Raw genomic sequence first — 17757 nt, 5'->3', positions numbered from 1 at the left:
AGAACAGTATTTTTTCTGGCTCTTTACTAAGTATATCCACACACCTATTCAAAGACTGCATACGCAGGGGCGTCGGACTGGGGGTAAAACCAGTACCAGGGCCCCAAAGGAAGAGAGGGCCCTTGAAAAGTCTGAAAAATATTATGGGGGTGGGGCATGGGGGCCCATCAGGACTGCCTGCATAGGGCCCGAGATCTTGTGCAATGCCCCTGTGCATACGTTTTGCATGTATATGTCCTGCTATACTGAACACAGGTTACATATTTACAGTAAATATTATTGTACGTAGTAATCTGGTCATGAAGTCTTCAGAAGCCTAAATGAATAGTTAGTGTAGTTCTAGCATCACACTGGAAGGGTTGCATAACCGCTGTGTATATATACATTAATGAAAAGGGTAAGGAGGTTAATGATGGGGTACAGGGCTATGCGGAGTTCAAGTCACTGTTATTTCAGGCTGAATTTCAAAAGGGCTCTGAGATTCTTAAAGCTACACAAAAAAATTCAAAAGCTTTAAATAAATGGCTACTACATAACTTTTTTAGTTAAAAATAAACTTAGTTACTGGGCAATTACATCAATAATCACTGTCTTGGCTATGCCATGATTCACAACGGTAAGCTTATAATAATTATTATTATTATGTTGAGCTGTCAGGTCGGATTTCACAGGAAATGTTAGGTGGTCAAATGTAAAGATAAATACGTATAACCTGACCTGCAATTTTGTGTTTCAAACAGTGAGATAGAGAAGCAAAAGTTACAAATTGCAACTATAATCTATATAAAAATGTACCTTTTCCTTGTTTTGTAGTGGGATGTTTTGTCTTGTTCATATCTGTTTGTTCCAGAGGACTGGGATCTGGAGAATTCGGCACGCTAAAAATGTTAATTTGTGTGGAAACACAAAGGTATTGTACAGCACAAACCATACTTTAAGGTTTGACGAATAACAACAAATATTTCATTTCGTTCCTCACATAAAGCCGTCACACGGGTTGTATTGAACCCGGAATTTTTATAATCCGACTCCAGATGACTCATTGTCCTCGAATAAAACAGCGAATACAAGCCTTGATTTGTTGTTTGATTATATGTTTGAAGCTGAATTGTGCAACATTTTTACATTTTTATTTTTTCAAAAACGGCATGACTTAAAAATTTAGAGCCAAGTACAGCCTAGATGGATCCTGAATGAAGCTGTTCTTCCAGCTTTGCAGCCTGTATCAACACTTGAGCATTGATTGTCACATACTTTCTTCTTCTCTGTTATTTGTCAGTCTCATGTTGGTTATTATTGGCTGTATAGTCATTTTGGGCTTGTCCTTAAGCACATTATGTTCTTTATTTCCCATTACTACACTGTTATGACTAATACTTAACCTGTTAAATCATAACACCAAAAAGCCATTTGAATCATTTAAATGAATCTAGTCCATATATTACATCTCAGCTGTGGCATTGGAAACATTAGCCAATAGTACTGGTACATACTTGCTCTGTCTAGCATTGCTAATCCTCTGTGCTAATGGATCAGTCATAGAGTCTTTCCTAAGTTTACCACTCCAGCTGGTCTGTGGTCAGGACTGCGGGTTTGGCAAGAGGTTTGACTGGCAGAGCTGAATGTCTGATTCTTCAGGTGCGAGTTTGTTTAGATCGGGTTGAAGGATGGGCATTTCTCTCTTATTACACAATGCTTACATTCCACAGCAGACACAGGATTATGTGCCAGCCTCACCCAGCCATGTCGCTAAAGGCCATTACATCCATCTTTCTTTGCTTTCAACATCATCCACTGCTATTGGAATGACAACAAAGTTTGTTTAGTAAAACACTTTTGCACTTTTGAGTTTTCTGTCTCTTCTGCACATGTTTCCATTGCATTGGTCTCTTTCTTCAACCAGGTTATAAAATTGTGGGGGCGTTTGGGGTCTGACACCCACCCCCAGTTAACGCTTGAACCCCACAAAAGAAGCAGTTCATTGAAAACAGTTTTACAGTTGTTTCGTAAAACGTTCTTCAACCTGAGTTTGGAGAGTGCACATTAAAGTTTAGTTCAGGATTTGTTCCTCTCTCATGAAAGAGCTTTTGTCCTCGGACTCTCCCTCACCAACACAATTCAATCTAATGTGCAGTGTTCACTACATCCTAACAACACCTACATACAACATAGACTGCTTCTGTTTCTGTGCATGTGAGAAAAACTAAATGTCTTATTGTGTATGCCTGTATTTGCATTAGGCTACTTAAAGCCTTTCTTGGCAATTAGATGTAGAAAACAGATACAAACCAAACATAAATGTGAACTTTTTTCAAATCATTAGACAATGCATAATTTAATACAGGTTAAATTTAGTTTTATCCATAACATTTACTAATATTTCACGTTGTGCAGACATTTTAGAAACTTTCCCCCTTCTTTGTGTACATAGGAGTCTCCAGCCCCGAGGAATTGACAACCCTGGAGAAAGTGTTCAAGACACTGACGGGAATCGGTTACGCCAGACACCACCTGAAGCAGTTCAGCTCTGTGTACAACCCCAGTGATGGAGCACATCAGGTCAGTGACCCTTTACTGACATTTATATAACGTGTAATTTACGTTTCATTAACATCTGACCTGCCTGGAAGATACAAGCAGAAGTGAAAAAATCTATTTATAAATATATTCTCTGTGTTTCAATCAAGGGTCAAGCACGAAATGTAAATAAAAGTAGAAATATGATTCATATGATTCACCGTCTACTACAAAAAACATCTGTTGCGGCTCGCATGTCTGCAAGCAACTTTTACCTCAGTGGAAAAATGTACACACTAGGATGCCGGGAAAGTGTTTTGTTCCCTGTTCTCCATGTGACAAAACATTTTTGGAATATTTAGCACATTAAGCCAGTTCAACAAAAACATGAGCATGAAAAATCACAATGTGTACTTTTATTAGTGGCAAGTACAGTTTGTCTGAGAGATTGAGACATGTCATATACTGTATGATGTTGGGAGTAACACAATGGCCTGTTGTTTTTCTCTCATACACAAAAAATGAGCATGGCTGGGAAACGTTCTCGTTCTGTGAATGTATCTGTGATTCATAATATGATAAATGTCCATCCTGTCATGCTTTTAGCTCCCCGCATTATTGCAACACAGTGACAGACTGTCTGTGACTGTCTTTGACTACTGTAAGCTTTAGTGCGTCACAGCCTTTTAACTACATTTTGGGTGACAGAGCTAAATCTCTTTTGTATCTCTGAGAGAGTTTAGTGCGCAGACTGAGGGTAGAAAAAGAGATTGCATAATCCCTTTCCTTGTAATTTTCCTTAGAGAGTATGTTGGTCATTTTCAGACCAACATGTGCTTTAATCAGTTCGGTCAGTTGACTGTCGTTACGGTTGTTTTTGCACTTATGGAGTAAAATATGAGATTTTCCTACATAAATTTAGCCTGCATAATGTGAAGGACATTTTGTTAAAATCTAACCTACTGTAGATATCTTGACTGAGTAAGTTTTTACACTCTAAAAACAGCTGGGTTATTTTTGACCCATAAATATTGGACAGAACACACAGCTGGGTTAAAATTGACCCCATAGTTGCATAACAACAACCCAAAATTGGATCATTTTTAACCCAGCATGTGTCCTGTCCAATATTTACCCATTATTGGTCAAAAATAACCCAGCCATTTTTTATAGTGTAAGTGAAGTCAATGGTTGAAATGAAACTTTGATGCTCCTTATCTCATCATTTATGAAACATTATCCTTTATTTCAGAGGCAGGGTCACAAATCTGCAGACTTGCTTGTGAAATTTGTGATTTTGCATGTAGATTGAAACATGGTATAATAGTGTTAAATTGATCTTAACATGATACTTAATGTGCAATGTGTTTTTAGGGGCATCTAGCAGTGAGATTGCAAATTGCAACCAACCTCAATTTTGTAACGCAAAGAGCTGCTACGGTAGCTGCCACATGACAAACATGTTGTTGTCTGAAACAACATAGGAATGAACTACCCAATCTCATGGCAAGTCGTGTTATAGTCACAAAATATTTAATTAATTTATTTGTGTTAATGACATGATTTTCCAATTCACTGAAGCACAAATGTCTTTTTCGTGTCACTTAGCACTAATTTCTATAAATAGTTTTTCATGTCTGTGGCACGACTTTCTTTATCGTGTCATTTTATAATTTGTTTTTCTCATTTTTAAATCATTGTCACATGGGCCCATACGGAAATGTAATATATGTGAATATATGAAATATCCCTATATGAAATATATGGTAATATAAAGTAGAAACATATATGTACATATATGTACAACCATATATGACACCTATTCGAAAATGGAACAATTTCATATATTGACATATATGTCTATCCCATACAAATATATGTCTATGTGTGCAAAAAACATACATAGACATATATGTCATCTATATAATTATTTATATATGTGACATACATGACTTCACATATATGTCTAATATATGTTGCATACATATACTTATCATATATCATAAAATAATTAAATTTGAACTGTGGTTTTTATCTATGTTTCAGACCACAGGTAGGACGTACAACCCATTCACACAACTTAACACACAAACACAATTTATTATTTGTAATGTACCTGATGAGTCCAGTCGGGCCTCGAACCAGGGTCCTCACGTTGAAAGTCGTCCGCGCTATCCACTGATCCACCCAGCAGTTGGATGGGAGGGGCTAACAACTTAAGCTATTTGTGTGTTACTGAAGTAGGCGCTGTTTAGCTTGTATTTTACAGTGTTCGTTTTATTATTCCTCCTGTTTTTATTTTATGCAGGGGTACACAGTGCAAATTTAACCCTTGTGCATTGTTCAAATTTAATACATCCACTAAATTAAACATCTGTAAAAATGTATCAGATTCTTTTTTCACTTTTTTTGCATAAATTTGTTAGTCAGTTCTGATCAAAACTACCAAATTTTTACAAAAATTCCATGATTTTAACTCTTTAATTGCCAAGTTCATAAGTGGATTTGGGGAAAATCTAAATGACAAATTTTCAATACAAAAAGTGATTGTAGACTGGATTTTTTTAACCTTTTTCGCAGTCCTGGGCATGTCAAATATAAAGTAAAAACATTGGCTTTTGATTATTGTTTTCTTCCTCATTTATTGTTAGTGGCTGTTTTTGCCCCATTGACTTCCATTATAACCACATTTTTTGATTGCAGAGCAATGACACCTTGTTATCATGCATTTTTGAATGTTGGTGGTTTTTCCTTTTGCAAAGAGGTCAAATTTGTAATTTTTACTGTTGATCACCATGTGGCACCATTAACCCTTTAGTAGACCTGTGCTGTGCAGAGCTTATATTACATTGAGTAATATGGGGGCGGTTTCCCGGACAGGGATTATCTTAATCCAGGACTAGGCCTTAGTTTAATTAGGAAATATAACTAGTTTTAACAAACATGCCTTACTAAAAACATTACCTGTATGCATTTTGAGGCAGAACAAAGGGCACTGATGTATTTTAAGATATGTCAGTGCAAGTTGTTTTCAGTTTGGACAGCTCTTAAAAATGTTTTAGTCTAGGACTAGTCTATCTGTCCGGGAAACCGCCCCCATGGAGTATAACTCCATAATAAAAGTATAGTATTGTGCCAAATGCATGCAGTTTGAAACTAGGCAGGGTTATAATGTTATGACCCTAATAATTTTTAAACAATATATTTACAGACCTATATAGGCTATGTTGTTTTAGAAATCTAGACATAAAACATATTGATATCATATGGTTGGAGCATACAGTATCATGTAAAAATCAATTTTATATGGTTGTAAAATACAAACCCATATAAGAATTCATACATATACATATTTTAAATATATGTATTTAAATACATTTTAATATGAGTATTCCATATAGGTTTAAAACATATATCTTCATATATCAAGAGTATCTATATATGTGATATTAATATATGTATTTATATACATTTTAATATGAGTATTTCATATAGGTTTAAAACATATATCTTCATATATCAAGAGTATCTATATATGTGATATTAATATATGTATTTATATACATTTTAATATGAGTATTTCATATAGGTTTAAAAAATATATCTCATATATCAAGATTATTTATATATGTGATATTCATATATGTATTTATATACATTTTAATATGAGTATTTCATATAGGTTTAAAACATATATCTTCATATATCAAGAGTATCTATATATGTGATATTAATATATGTATTTATATACATTTTAATATGAGTATTTCATATATGTTTTAAACCTATATATTCATATATCCAGAGGATCTATATATGTGATATTAATATATTGCATATATATGTAACATATATGCCAAGATCGGTTTTGATATAGGGATATATATGTCATATATTACATTTCCGTATGGGGGGTTAGGGTAAGATTCAGTGTTTGCGTTAGGATGTAATTTTATGCATTGGTTTATACATATTTTTCTTCCGTTTTTAAAACTTTGTTAAACTCGCTTTGAGTTGGGGTTTGGGTTAGGTGTCGCAGAAAGTGATCAGTGGCGGCCAGTGACTTTTTTCGAGGGTGCTCGATACAAAGTTCGTCACAACATGTATGTAGTAAACTACATACTAAAAAACTATTTATAGAAATTTGTGTGAAAAAGACTTTCGTGCTCCAGTGGCACAAAAAACAGTGGAAAATCATTTCAATAACAGGAATACATTAATCAAATATTTTGTGACTAAACACAAATTTCCGTAATATTGGGTTGGGATAAAACATGCTCTGTTAAACAGTTTGTCTGTTTAGGGCTGTAGAAACATGGTGAAGACTTCTGTATATGTACAGTGTGTTTAACTAATAGAAAATAGCTACTGTACACAGTACACCTAATAAAAAATAAATAAAAAAAATATATATATATGTATACACTGTCAGAAAAAAAGGTTTAAAATTGTACCTTTTCTGTCACTGGGGTGGTACCCTCAAAGGTTCAGTTTTGTACCTTTTATGGCTATACAACACATTGAAATGTTGTACCTTTTGGGGTACAATATTATACCTTAAGGGCCTATTTTGTACCTTTAAAGGTACAGTTAAATGTTTTGTACCACTAACATTTTTTTTGTACAAAATTGGTCCTTAAAAGGTACACAATAGGTCCTTAAGGTATATATAGGTATATAATTTTTTTATCTGTTTTTGAAATTGTAAGAACATTTTGTTAAAATGTTTTGCCATCAATAATGAGTTTTATGTTTGTTGCATGGAGAAAAGTTGGCAGAACTTTTTATCGTAGTTTTCATCAACAAAGTTTTCATCTGCTGTGCTTGAATGAAGTCTCTGGAGAAACACTGTTGGGAAGTGAAACTGTCTGGCTGCTCTAGAAATCTGATTACTTCTTAGATATTTGACCCTTTAAAGGCTTTGAACCGCACTGAGTGATAAAAATGTTAAACTGACAGTGGAAAATGCTTTGTTGACATTGGAAAAACGTTTAATGAATGGGACACAGCCAAAATGTTGGCAGTGCTGGCAGACTAATGTCAAAACTTTTGGTCACCCTACAAATCTTTTTGTGTTTATTTGTCCCCTTTCCCTCAGTGACATAACTTTGTGTTGTAATGTTCTTCTGTTAGCTATGATTAGCAAAAGGTCAAACTTCAGTTGAAGTCTTAACTGGTTTTGACTGGGCTGCTGGTCTTAAAATGTATCCATGGAATGAAAACTTATTAATAATGTTGTCATGGGAATACATTTGAGTTTGGCATCTCTGGTGTTTCCTCATGCACTGCCAATTTTATTTCTCCTTTCTAAGTTCTCACTTGACTGGTAGACTATAATTTGGCAGCAAAGTAAAAGAAAAAACTGAAAAATCTCACCCATGATAATGAAATCTCCCACCTTACTCTCTTTAAGACACACAGTAGATAGTTGTTTGTATCTTTTAAATTTCATTACATTAAAGGTGGAACAGAATTTAGCCAATACATCAATTTTATTTTATTAGTTGAAGTCAAAAATTAGTTTCATTAAAAGTCTGAAACATTTAAAGATTTTTTTAAGCATTAGGGTTTGCAAAGACTGCATTAAATCAGGTTCCTTGCTGTGTCTCTTCATTGGTGGTCATTGTGTTTTTGACACACATCAGCTATTACGAGCTCAGTTTACACATGCACAGAGACACACACTTGGCAGCTTTAACGCTTCATACACGAAAGCCCACACGTCAACACTAAAGCCCAGGCATCTAAATGTGAGTATTTACACAAATACACACACGTACCCCCTTCTGTGTCTGACGTGTTGGATGCTAAACAGATGAGTTTGGTCAGAAGTTTGGTACATTGCGTGACTTTGGCGAGACAAACAGTTCAAGAATGTTCCTTGCTAATGTATTCTGTCAGCTTACTTACGCATATCACTTTTGTGTGTGTTTGAGGTTTTTATTTTCATAAACCTGTTTATGGTTTCAATCTAAACACACAGGCAGAGGGAAAACATTACCTTGTTATGTAGTTGTTATTAACATGTATGCATTTATCAGCCTTTAATCCAAAATCGCTTACAGTACATTTAATTACACATTTACTTTACTTTTTATTAGTACTGTATGTGTTTAAACCCATGACCTTTGTGTTGCCAGTTCAATCCTTATTCAATTGAACTACAGAAATAGGTAGAATGTGAACCAACAGTGAAAGCAAGGTATACAGAGAACACATAGCATACTGTCATGTTTCTCATACCATTTCTAGGTTATGTAGTAGTATGCACTGACTTTTTGAGCATTTTATTTTGGGCTGGCTAAGGTTAAGACTTTATTGAACATAATGTGAATGCACATACAACATGATGTGTAGTGAACTTATAAGCACTTCTTGTATTATTGCCTCCCTATGACAAATTGCTTTATTGTTTCCTAATCTTTGTAAGTCGTTTTGAATAAAAGCATTTGCTAAATGCCTAAATGTAAATGATGTGGTCACATGATGACAATGTAGCATGTCTAAGCTAAGTATTTTTTCCTAATGCATGCTGTATTACATACTTGCTTTATTACATAATCCATTCGTATTACATTGCATACTACATGCTATTTTTACAAGATTTTAGAGAGCAAACAATATTTACAGGTGTTTCAGATTTGTTTTCTTTTTGAAGTCGATATGACTAAACTAATGAGGACTCGTTCAGAATTGTGTGTTCGAGCAGTGCAATAGCTGCGCTTCATTATCTCTTTGTTACCCACAATCCATTTCTTTGACACTGGTGCACTCCAGAAAATGTAATGAGTCATTTGAGAATAGCAAGCTTTCTCAGTGTGCTTGTTTTCAACCTACTGGTTTGAATAATCTGTCATATAACATTTTAAGAGATCTGATCTAAAACTGGCTGTGCATCATCAATAGGCTATATTTATGCATGCTATTTTTAAAGTCTTGCTAAAGCAACCTTTTATAACAGATTTGTGAATGAAACATCTTGACAGATTTTGTGCTGTTTTTATGCATTGTTTTCTTGTTGTAGTAAGGATTCGGTGAATCAGTTTTACATCTCTCACGGTATGATTTTTGGTAGCAAGAAATTTTTCTTTGTTTAAAGCAGTTTTGTTGCTAATTTTTGAGATTGTGTCACCAATAAAAGAGGCTTATTTACAGTCTTATTTACAGTGAGTTGTATTGCTGAAACACATTTCAAAGACTGGGAACTACGTATGTAGTACTGAATTATGGTGTTAAACCCTTAAAAGTTTTTTCTCCATTTCTGAGTTCGGGATTATTTGGGCGGGGCTAAAATTAAGACTTGATGACACACTGGAGCCACCTAGCATGGCCCCGCCTCTTAACACAATCACGAGCATCCATTCATGTTGTAGCAGTATTTGATAACAATTTTGATAACTTATTTTATTTACTTGGCTCTTTTTATCATTCTCTGGTGTGACAAACTCAGAACGCATTTTTTATATCGCTTTATGTTGACTTTTGTATAACAAATACTCGTCTTGTAAATAAAACAAGTAGGCCAGTTTGGTATTTATCATCATTTAAGTTAACACAATTTTTGAAAATGTATAAATACTACCTGATATTACACATATGCTTAAAAAAATCCTTTGTATGTTTATAGTTGGCGTACTTTGAGTTTGTTTATTAGTGCCTGACTCTGTATACATCATCTGTCCCTTATAAACCGAACGTGTTGACAAGCGTGTCACCCTGACCTGGGAAAGCGAATAATTATTTTGTTTTTGGTATAAACACAATTAATCAATTTGAGTATCCAACGTTGGCGGTGGTGAGATCTCAAATGACTCATTTAGATTAATGTGGGTCTTTTCCATTCAGACTGTGATTCAGTAAGCATATGTTGTTGAAAAGTTCTGAATAATGTGTTGATTTTAAGTTGTTTTTGCTCACCGATGAGCGGTTTAAAGGCCAAATGTTATTTGATGAATCATTTAGATGCTTCTGTTATAAACAAAGTGCTTTCCTTTGTATCTGCCCTTATATGGTCGTGCGTAGAGTGGGAGGAGCTTGGTACCAGAGAATTATTACGGACATTGTCAAAAATTTTTTGTAGAGATGCCAGGCTGTGATTTCTGAACTTGTGTAATTTGGGTAGGTCAAAATCTGATTCAATACCTGATTCACACCTGCAAGGGAGATACAAGACGCCCCAGTTGATTTTTTAAGGCACATTAAATGAACAGGGGTGTGTCTTTGGCACATGTGGCACGAGCCATCATGGCCAGCTATGAAGTGTTTAGCCCCAGGTAATGATTTCAGGGAAAAGAGGAAGATTCATGTAACAAACACAACTTTGACAGGTGTGTATCTGCGATTACTGGAAATCTGAATGTCTGGGTGTGTAAGGTTGGACAGGTCAGGTCCTGCAAAAGCATTTCATTGCATTCATAAACCCTCCATTGCTGACAACTTGGTGTAAAAACAAATTCTATTAGGGCCATAAATTGCTGTTTTTCAGACACACTTTCACACTTTCAGACACACTCACACACCCACAAACACTCAAACACAACCATACAAAAATACTTAACATTTATCTAGGCTACTCCATTTTTGTAGCGCACACAAACAAACAAACAATACACCCAGGCAGAGTAAATAGCTTATGCTTTTAGTCCTGGATCTGTTAAGATCAACAATAGCACTATTTTGGTGCCGTAACTGTGAAGTTAAACGGTAGGGGCCGATTAAGGTGACACCGCATTACATTCACATTCATGGAAATCGTGAATCATCACATTATCGGGTCTTCAGTTTCACAGGCCCCCGCTGTTGCTGTATCTGCCGCAGATAATAACTACTTTAACCACCTCTTCAGTTTTAAACCTGCTTTTATCTGCTCCCACATTCACTCAATGCATAACAAACAAAACATTGCTGGACCACCATAACAAGAAAAAATTTAATTTTTAACATAGTTTTCGTTTTCTGGCAATCTCAATATGGTCGTCTTCATGGATTCTTTTGAGTTTTGCCCGATTAATGAATATTAATATATTAAGCAGCACAAACAGTATGTGCAAGTCTTTGGCCACCATGCCACCATATTTGTTGTTTTTGCAATGGTCTAGTGACCACAATGTATGTAATTATTTCTGTCTTTTTTTACAATACAACCAGACAATAGAAGAAGAAATTTGTATGTAGTATTAATAAATAAGACAATGATTATAAGTGAACGTGTGACCTCCCATTAGAACAACAGCAGGCTCTCTTTAACCTAAATAAAATGAAATCAAAATCTTTCAAATCGAATGACTTTACGTCTCCTCAAAAGAGTTCAAGATGTGCTTAGTGCCAAAGGAGGTCACAATAAATACTACCTTTACCCAGAAGAAACTATTTTGTTCTGTAAATTGTGAGATGTAATGTGAAAATAAATATGGGGGTCATTTGCATTGTAACTCAAAATTGATGTTGATATTTTTCTTTTTTTAACACTAAATCTAATAACACACGTTTTTACTTTTCAAAATGAGTATTACTCAATCTCAGGTAACTATTTTTAACATGGTTCTTAAACGGAGGATGGTGGCATTTTGATAACAGATCTGAAAGTAGTTTTTAGGATAGATTTAGCAAATACATGAAATATAGTTGCAATAAATATGTGCTAATTGCTTAAAGACACTTAGCAAATTCTAGCGATTTATTTTAAAATAATCCGAATGTTTTATTTTAAAATAATCCGATTACATCAAAGAAATAATATAGGTACCATGACTGAACATTAAGATTGAGATTTACAATCATAGCATCAATATCATAAAATATACAGAAAAGAAAATGTAAAAAGTGACTTTTGATCTTCACATGACCTTCAGAAGATGCCACTTCCTCTTGAAAATGTGACTTGCGGGATATTCCTAAATCTAAATTACAAAAAAATAAAAAAATTGTATTTTTCAGTGTTCTGTGTAGTTTTTCATAATGTTTTAAAATATTTAGTTTAAATTTGGTGTTAGATTAACATGCAGGACACTTTGCTTAATAACAAAATGAATTTTAGAGTAGTTTTCTTGCTTTTTTATACATATAATGACCTGGGGACAGAAATGGCACAGATTAGGAGGAATGATCCATGGATGATCAAAAAAACTTTGTCGAAACAACAAAGCTGATGGTGGTTGCAATGTATATTTATAAACAATTGAAGACTTGAGAGTTGTCAGCCATCTGTCCAAGTAGTGAAGTAAACTGTGAACATAGTTTTTTGTTTGTGTTTTGGATCAGTACTACTAGGTCATGTCCTGATTGTTCTGTGAAGAGAATTTATGGTTTTAGCAGATTAACCTCTAACTGCATATCTTGTGTCTTTAAAGACCCGGAATGTCAGATTTGTGCATAATTTTAACATTGCATATTTTTTGGAATTTGTTAAATAAAATGTCCAAATATATCAGTATGTGCTTTAATTTATAATTTTGTATTTGTTAAAGGTATTGCGGAGGATTTTCTTTTTCCGGGTGGATCATCAAGACTATTGGTCCTCCTAGTTGTCAGTCAGGAGTGTTGCACAATTGCATTTTTTTAAAAAGTGGAGAAGGCGGTTCTTTTCTAAAATTCGTGAAAATCCTCCACTACACCTTTAATGATGTATTAGGACAGTTTTATTCAACTCATACTGGGTCAATAAAGACCAAAATACGTAATAATGATTGACAAACATTCATGCATTTTTTTGTATTCATGTACATATTGGACTTTTCTTGAATACAGATTTTTCTCTGAAACAGAAAGATGCCTGTTTGCATGCTAATAGATCTATTGAAATAAACATACGCTGTAGGGCACCTGTGGAGTGTTTGTGTTTGAGTGGGTGAATAAAGGGTTTTTCCTTGTATTTATATGCGTAATTCTAAAAATCTCTGAATTTATCCAGGAATTCATCCAGCACATGCATTAAGCCATGATTGTACCTCCGTTTCATATACTGTAGGCTACCTACCGGCCGTTCCTTAGGCAGGTGCTAGAGGAGATCTTCCACCCAGACAGGCGTGAATGTCCTGATGTAGAGCACATGTCTGGAGGACTCACTGACCTTCTCAAGACTGGCTTCAGCATGTTCATGAAGGTACACATGTTTAACCACACACCTCCTAACAAGCAGTTGTGCAGATACCAATACCAAAACAAACACAATCGATATATAATGTAGCAACATTCTTTGTTCATCATCTCATATCTACGGTTTAGAACAGTTGCTGTGATTACAGCTGTGTTATATTATCTTCAAAGTAGACTAACAAATATTCTGGATAAAGTGTGTGTGCATGTGTGTGTGCGTGCGTGCGTGTGTATGTTTGTGTGCGTGTGCTAAAGGATGATTTGTTTTAAGATATATGTGATCTCATTAGAATAAAAGGGTGTTTTGTGTAAAGTGTGGTTGTACATTTACTTAAGTTTTCATACACACTGAAACTTATAATATTGATGTGTTGACAGGACAGGGCTAATATGTTAATTATTTACGTATTAACAGCTTTACAGATTTGTACGTATTCCTATTCATAATTATTATGGTTTGGTGTAGAGTCAGGGTGGTAACATTATCGATAAAATTGTTAAAGGGAAATTATACAGCAATATTTATGATATGAAAGATGTGTAAATGTTTTACGTATTGTAGCTGTATAAAAGTTATAATGCTATACAAAAAATAAGTTTTTGAAAGTTACGTATTATACTACGTATTAACAGTGAGACCAGGCGGTAAGGTGACACTGTTCTGTTGGCTTATAGGCACTCTAAGCGAATCTGTGTGAAGTCACTTCTTGTTGACGTTCGAAGTGTTGTCAAACAAAACAGAGCATAGCTAACTCCTTCCGTGCTTTCTGAAAGGGCCATGAACGCGCCCAACCCCCACTCCCAAATCCTTCTTGTCGTTTATTGGCTGGAACACGTTTGTTATGTTTGGTGGTGGTAGGTTTGACCACTTTGTTTTTGTTGCAGTTTGTGGAGCCTGGGCTGTCTGAGACCGCGTTTTTTACAGTGTGTTCAGAGGACAGGCAGCTAGCAGATAGTGAGGAGATGTTTACTGTATGAAACAAAAAATGTTTTATGGCCTAAAATGCGTGAATTTGCTAAGAGCACCTTTAAGTGAGAGTTGTCATAAAACATTTTGTTTCCTCTGTTCTTTTTTAAATGTTTTGTGGGTGTGTGAGTATGTGTACACATTTATAATTAGTTTTTACATCCACTAGTCGTCTTTCTGTACGCCAAAAAACATTAATTTTGTTTTCCAGAAGCACTTATTCACCAACACACTTTTATTTATTCACCCCCTCCCTTTCTCTGTCTGTTCCAAATGTTTCTCCATGCCATAGGGTCCAGAATGGCACGTGGCAGGACAGCCGTTCTTTGAGATCCGCCTACCTGGATGTCTCTCACTAATTGCCTGGTTATTATTCAGTCTCACTCATTCATTCAACGAATCACAGGGAAACGTTTTGTCTGACCCCCAGTCACACACAGTGGCACTGCATGTGCCTGCATGAATTCACTCAAACAGATCATCCACATGTGTGCGAGAGCGTGCTCGCATAAGAAAGCCTGCCCAGGTGCCGTGGGTGTTATGAGGTTTGTGTGTGTCATAGTTATTATTCATGTAATGAATAATCAAAAATAATGAAAGCAGAGAGTAGACTCTTGGAGTGTGTGTGCATAGGTGTGTGCATGTGTGAGAGATAGAAATACATTGGGAATATAGGGCAGCCACACTTGACCAATAAGCCGTACTATTTAGACATCACATGAGCGACATGAACTAATCACTCTGTAAAGCTCTTCTGAAGTGTTTTTTTAATCAATTTCCACATAATCTTCATCTTTCCGCCACAATATAAAGCACGCACTTACCTCATTAAATGCACCAACAGCTAGTCATATGCAGTATTATTCATTTATAAAACCTATATGGCTCATAATATGCAAAACAGTATTTAAGCATAGCCAAGCTTTTGAACATACTTTGCAACTTATTATAGCCAATAACTTCCCATTTAGACAGGAAGAGAGCAGCTGATTGACATGTTAAGGGTCCAATCACAGTTGTTTTTATTATTACAGTACATACAGTCCAGGGGTAAAATTATCTACTCAACCCCACAATAATAGACCAGTGTGCAGTAAAGTGACAGCTCATTCATCGCAGCACAACACTACAGAAATGAATAGAAAATTGGTGTAGACTGCAGAGACCCGAAGACTAAAGACGCTTGTAGTAATAAAATAAATAGACATTAGCAGAAAATTGCTCGCTTTGAAGAATAAAAACATGTTTATTACAAAACCTTTCCAACTATCAAAGCTTTGAAGAACTCTGATTGTCCATTTCTACTTGGAACTGCCTGAAGTGCCTCAGGCAAAATATCTTTTAAAGATTTGATCGCACAAACCTCACAAACTTTGACACATCTAAGTGATTTGTCCTTCCTTAGAAGTACTCAATGTTGCATTCATATCAGTTGCCCTAAAAGGAGATTCATTCCTACTTCAATAGTTTCAACCCACAATGTCCTTCCATTAGTTTTGCAGCTGTTCCTCTATTTCATTGATTTCTATGTTGTTTTCAAAAAAATACTAGGGGACTCAATCACTAGACCATTTGAGTCTGATGATTAGATTGTAGTGTGTATATTTGTATGTGTGTGCGTGTGTGTGGACTGTCTAATCTGTTTCTTTTGTCTTTTCTCAGGTACTAGTAATGTCCACTAGATTGCTGAGACCTTCAGATGTTCCTTACTTACTTTTCAACACAGACTGACATCGGAGTAAGGCACTGATCGCATACACTCACACTGTTGAATACACTGAGTCCAACCCAAGATCTTTACCCAGCTAGTGTGTCTGGGTTACTGAGCTATCTGATCTGAATAGTTTTGGGATATTTAAGTGAAAGACATACAGTATACAACAAGTTCTTGTTTTTGTAAAACTTCCCATTCCAAAACTTTTACATGTTGTTGCATGCGACTAGTGACCTAAAATATTGTCTTATACTTTTGGAAAATCATGCATGTTATTTATTAAGTGTTTATGCTTGTCCCTACTCCAGTTTGTAACGTTAGTGTGTGTAAACATGGATAGGCTGAATGGAAATCACACAGTCAGCACAAATCTTGCACATTTTACTCTCTCGCATATGTGATGAAAAGAACATGCACACACAGTGTTGGCAACAGATTGAACAGATTCTGCACTTTGATGCTCAGTACATTTTCCCCTCATCTTTCACCCAATTCAGCAGTGTTGTGGAGCATGTTGGTGACAGGTAGTGACAGATGGAAAGAGGGCAAAGGTCAAAAAAGGAGGGGAGATCTTTTAGAGCAAATATCTCTTTTCTTCTCTCACTTTGGGTAGTTTCCATTCATACACGATCATCCCTATTCCCTAAGGCTTTTACCACCACAGTCAGCGATTCAGTGGGTGTAGGAGTGTAGGTCTGAAATATAATGGTCATTCGGACAACACTTTTTAATGTAGTTTTGTGGGAAATTTGGTTGGAAACAAAGTTACAACTATTTGAAAGTGCCCTTCGAAAACGCCATTTGCACCATTTGGCGTGCACACATGCTCACATAGTATTTATTTTACATTTAATAGTTTTGAGTTTGTGTTTCACAATTATACCAGCAGGGTATAACAAAAGGGCTAAATTTGGTTGTCTTTTAAATTACATAGGAGCAGTTTCCCGGACAGGGTTTAGACTAATCCAGGACTCTGCCTTAGTTATATTTGGACATTAAAGTAGTTTTTAAAAACATACCTTAAAAAAATAGTGAGATAAAACAATGGCATTGATATATGTAAATATAGGTCAGGGCAAGATGTTTTTAAATTAAGGCAGCTCAAACATGCATTTTTGTCTGGGACTGCCCTGTCCGGAAAACCGCCCTATTGTATCCTACTTTAATGTTTACATGTCTAATGCTTTTAATAGACAGTTAGACCATTTGGTTTTGATAAAAGTAAATTTGGGGTCTTGGTAGTGCATACACTGTGTCATGGGAAAAGGTCAATATTTTAAATGTATAGCATAGGCCGGGAATGCCGGTTTAGTGTACACTGTGGCTATAAACATTATAAATTACCGTAGTATCATACATGATGATAATGTAAAGCCTTTAAAGGAAGTTTGAAAAAAATTTTTTATTAAATGTTAATTCACACACAGACGATGTCTAATTGTGAGTAAGTTTATAAAGGATAAAT

The 17757-nt window shown here is 35.3% G+C and overlaps 1 long non-coding RNA gene across 1 annotated transcript; it reads left to right on the top strand.

The window, feature by feature from the left end:
• The first annotated feature begins 2315 nt into the window (after positions 1–2315).
• LOC135738942 (uncharacterized) lies at positions 2316–17727 on the top strand. Its single transcript, XR_010528805.2, has 3 exons — positions 2316–2559; positions 13484–13618; positions 16241–17727. It is a non-coding gene; the product is annotated as an uncharacterized lncRNA (long non-coding RNA).
• The last annotated feature ends 30 nt before the right edge of the window (positions 17728–17757 follow it).

Source organism: Paramisgurnus dabryanus, chromosome 12 (genome assembly GCF_030506205.2).
Source record: "Paramisgurnus dabryanus chromosome 12, PD_genome_1.1, whole genome shotgun sequence".
NCBI classification, from domain to species: Eukaryota; Metazoa; Chordata; class Actinopteri; order Cypriniformes; family Cobitidae; genus Paramisgurnus; species Paramisgurnus dabryanus.
Note: the sequence above shows the minus strand (reverse complement) of the source record. Positions and strands in the feature narration are given on the sequence as shown.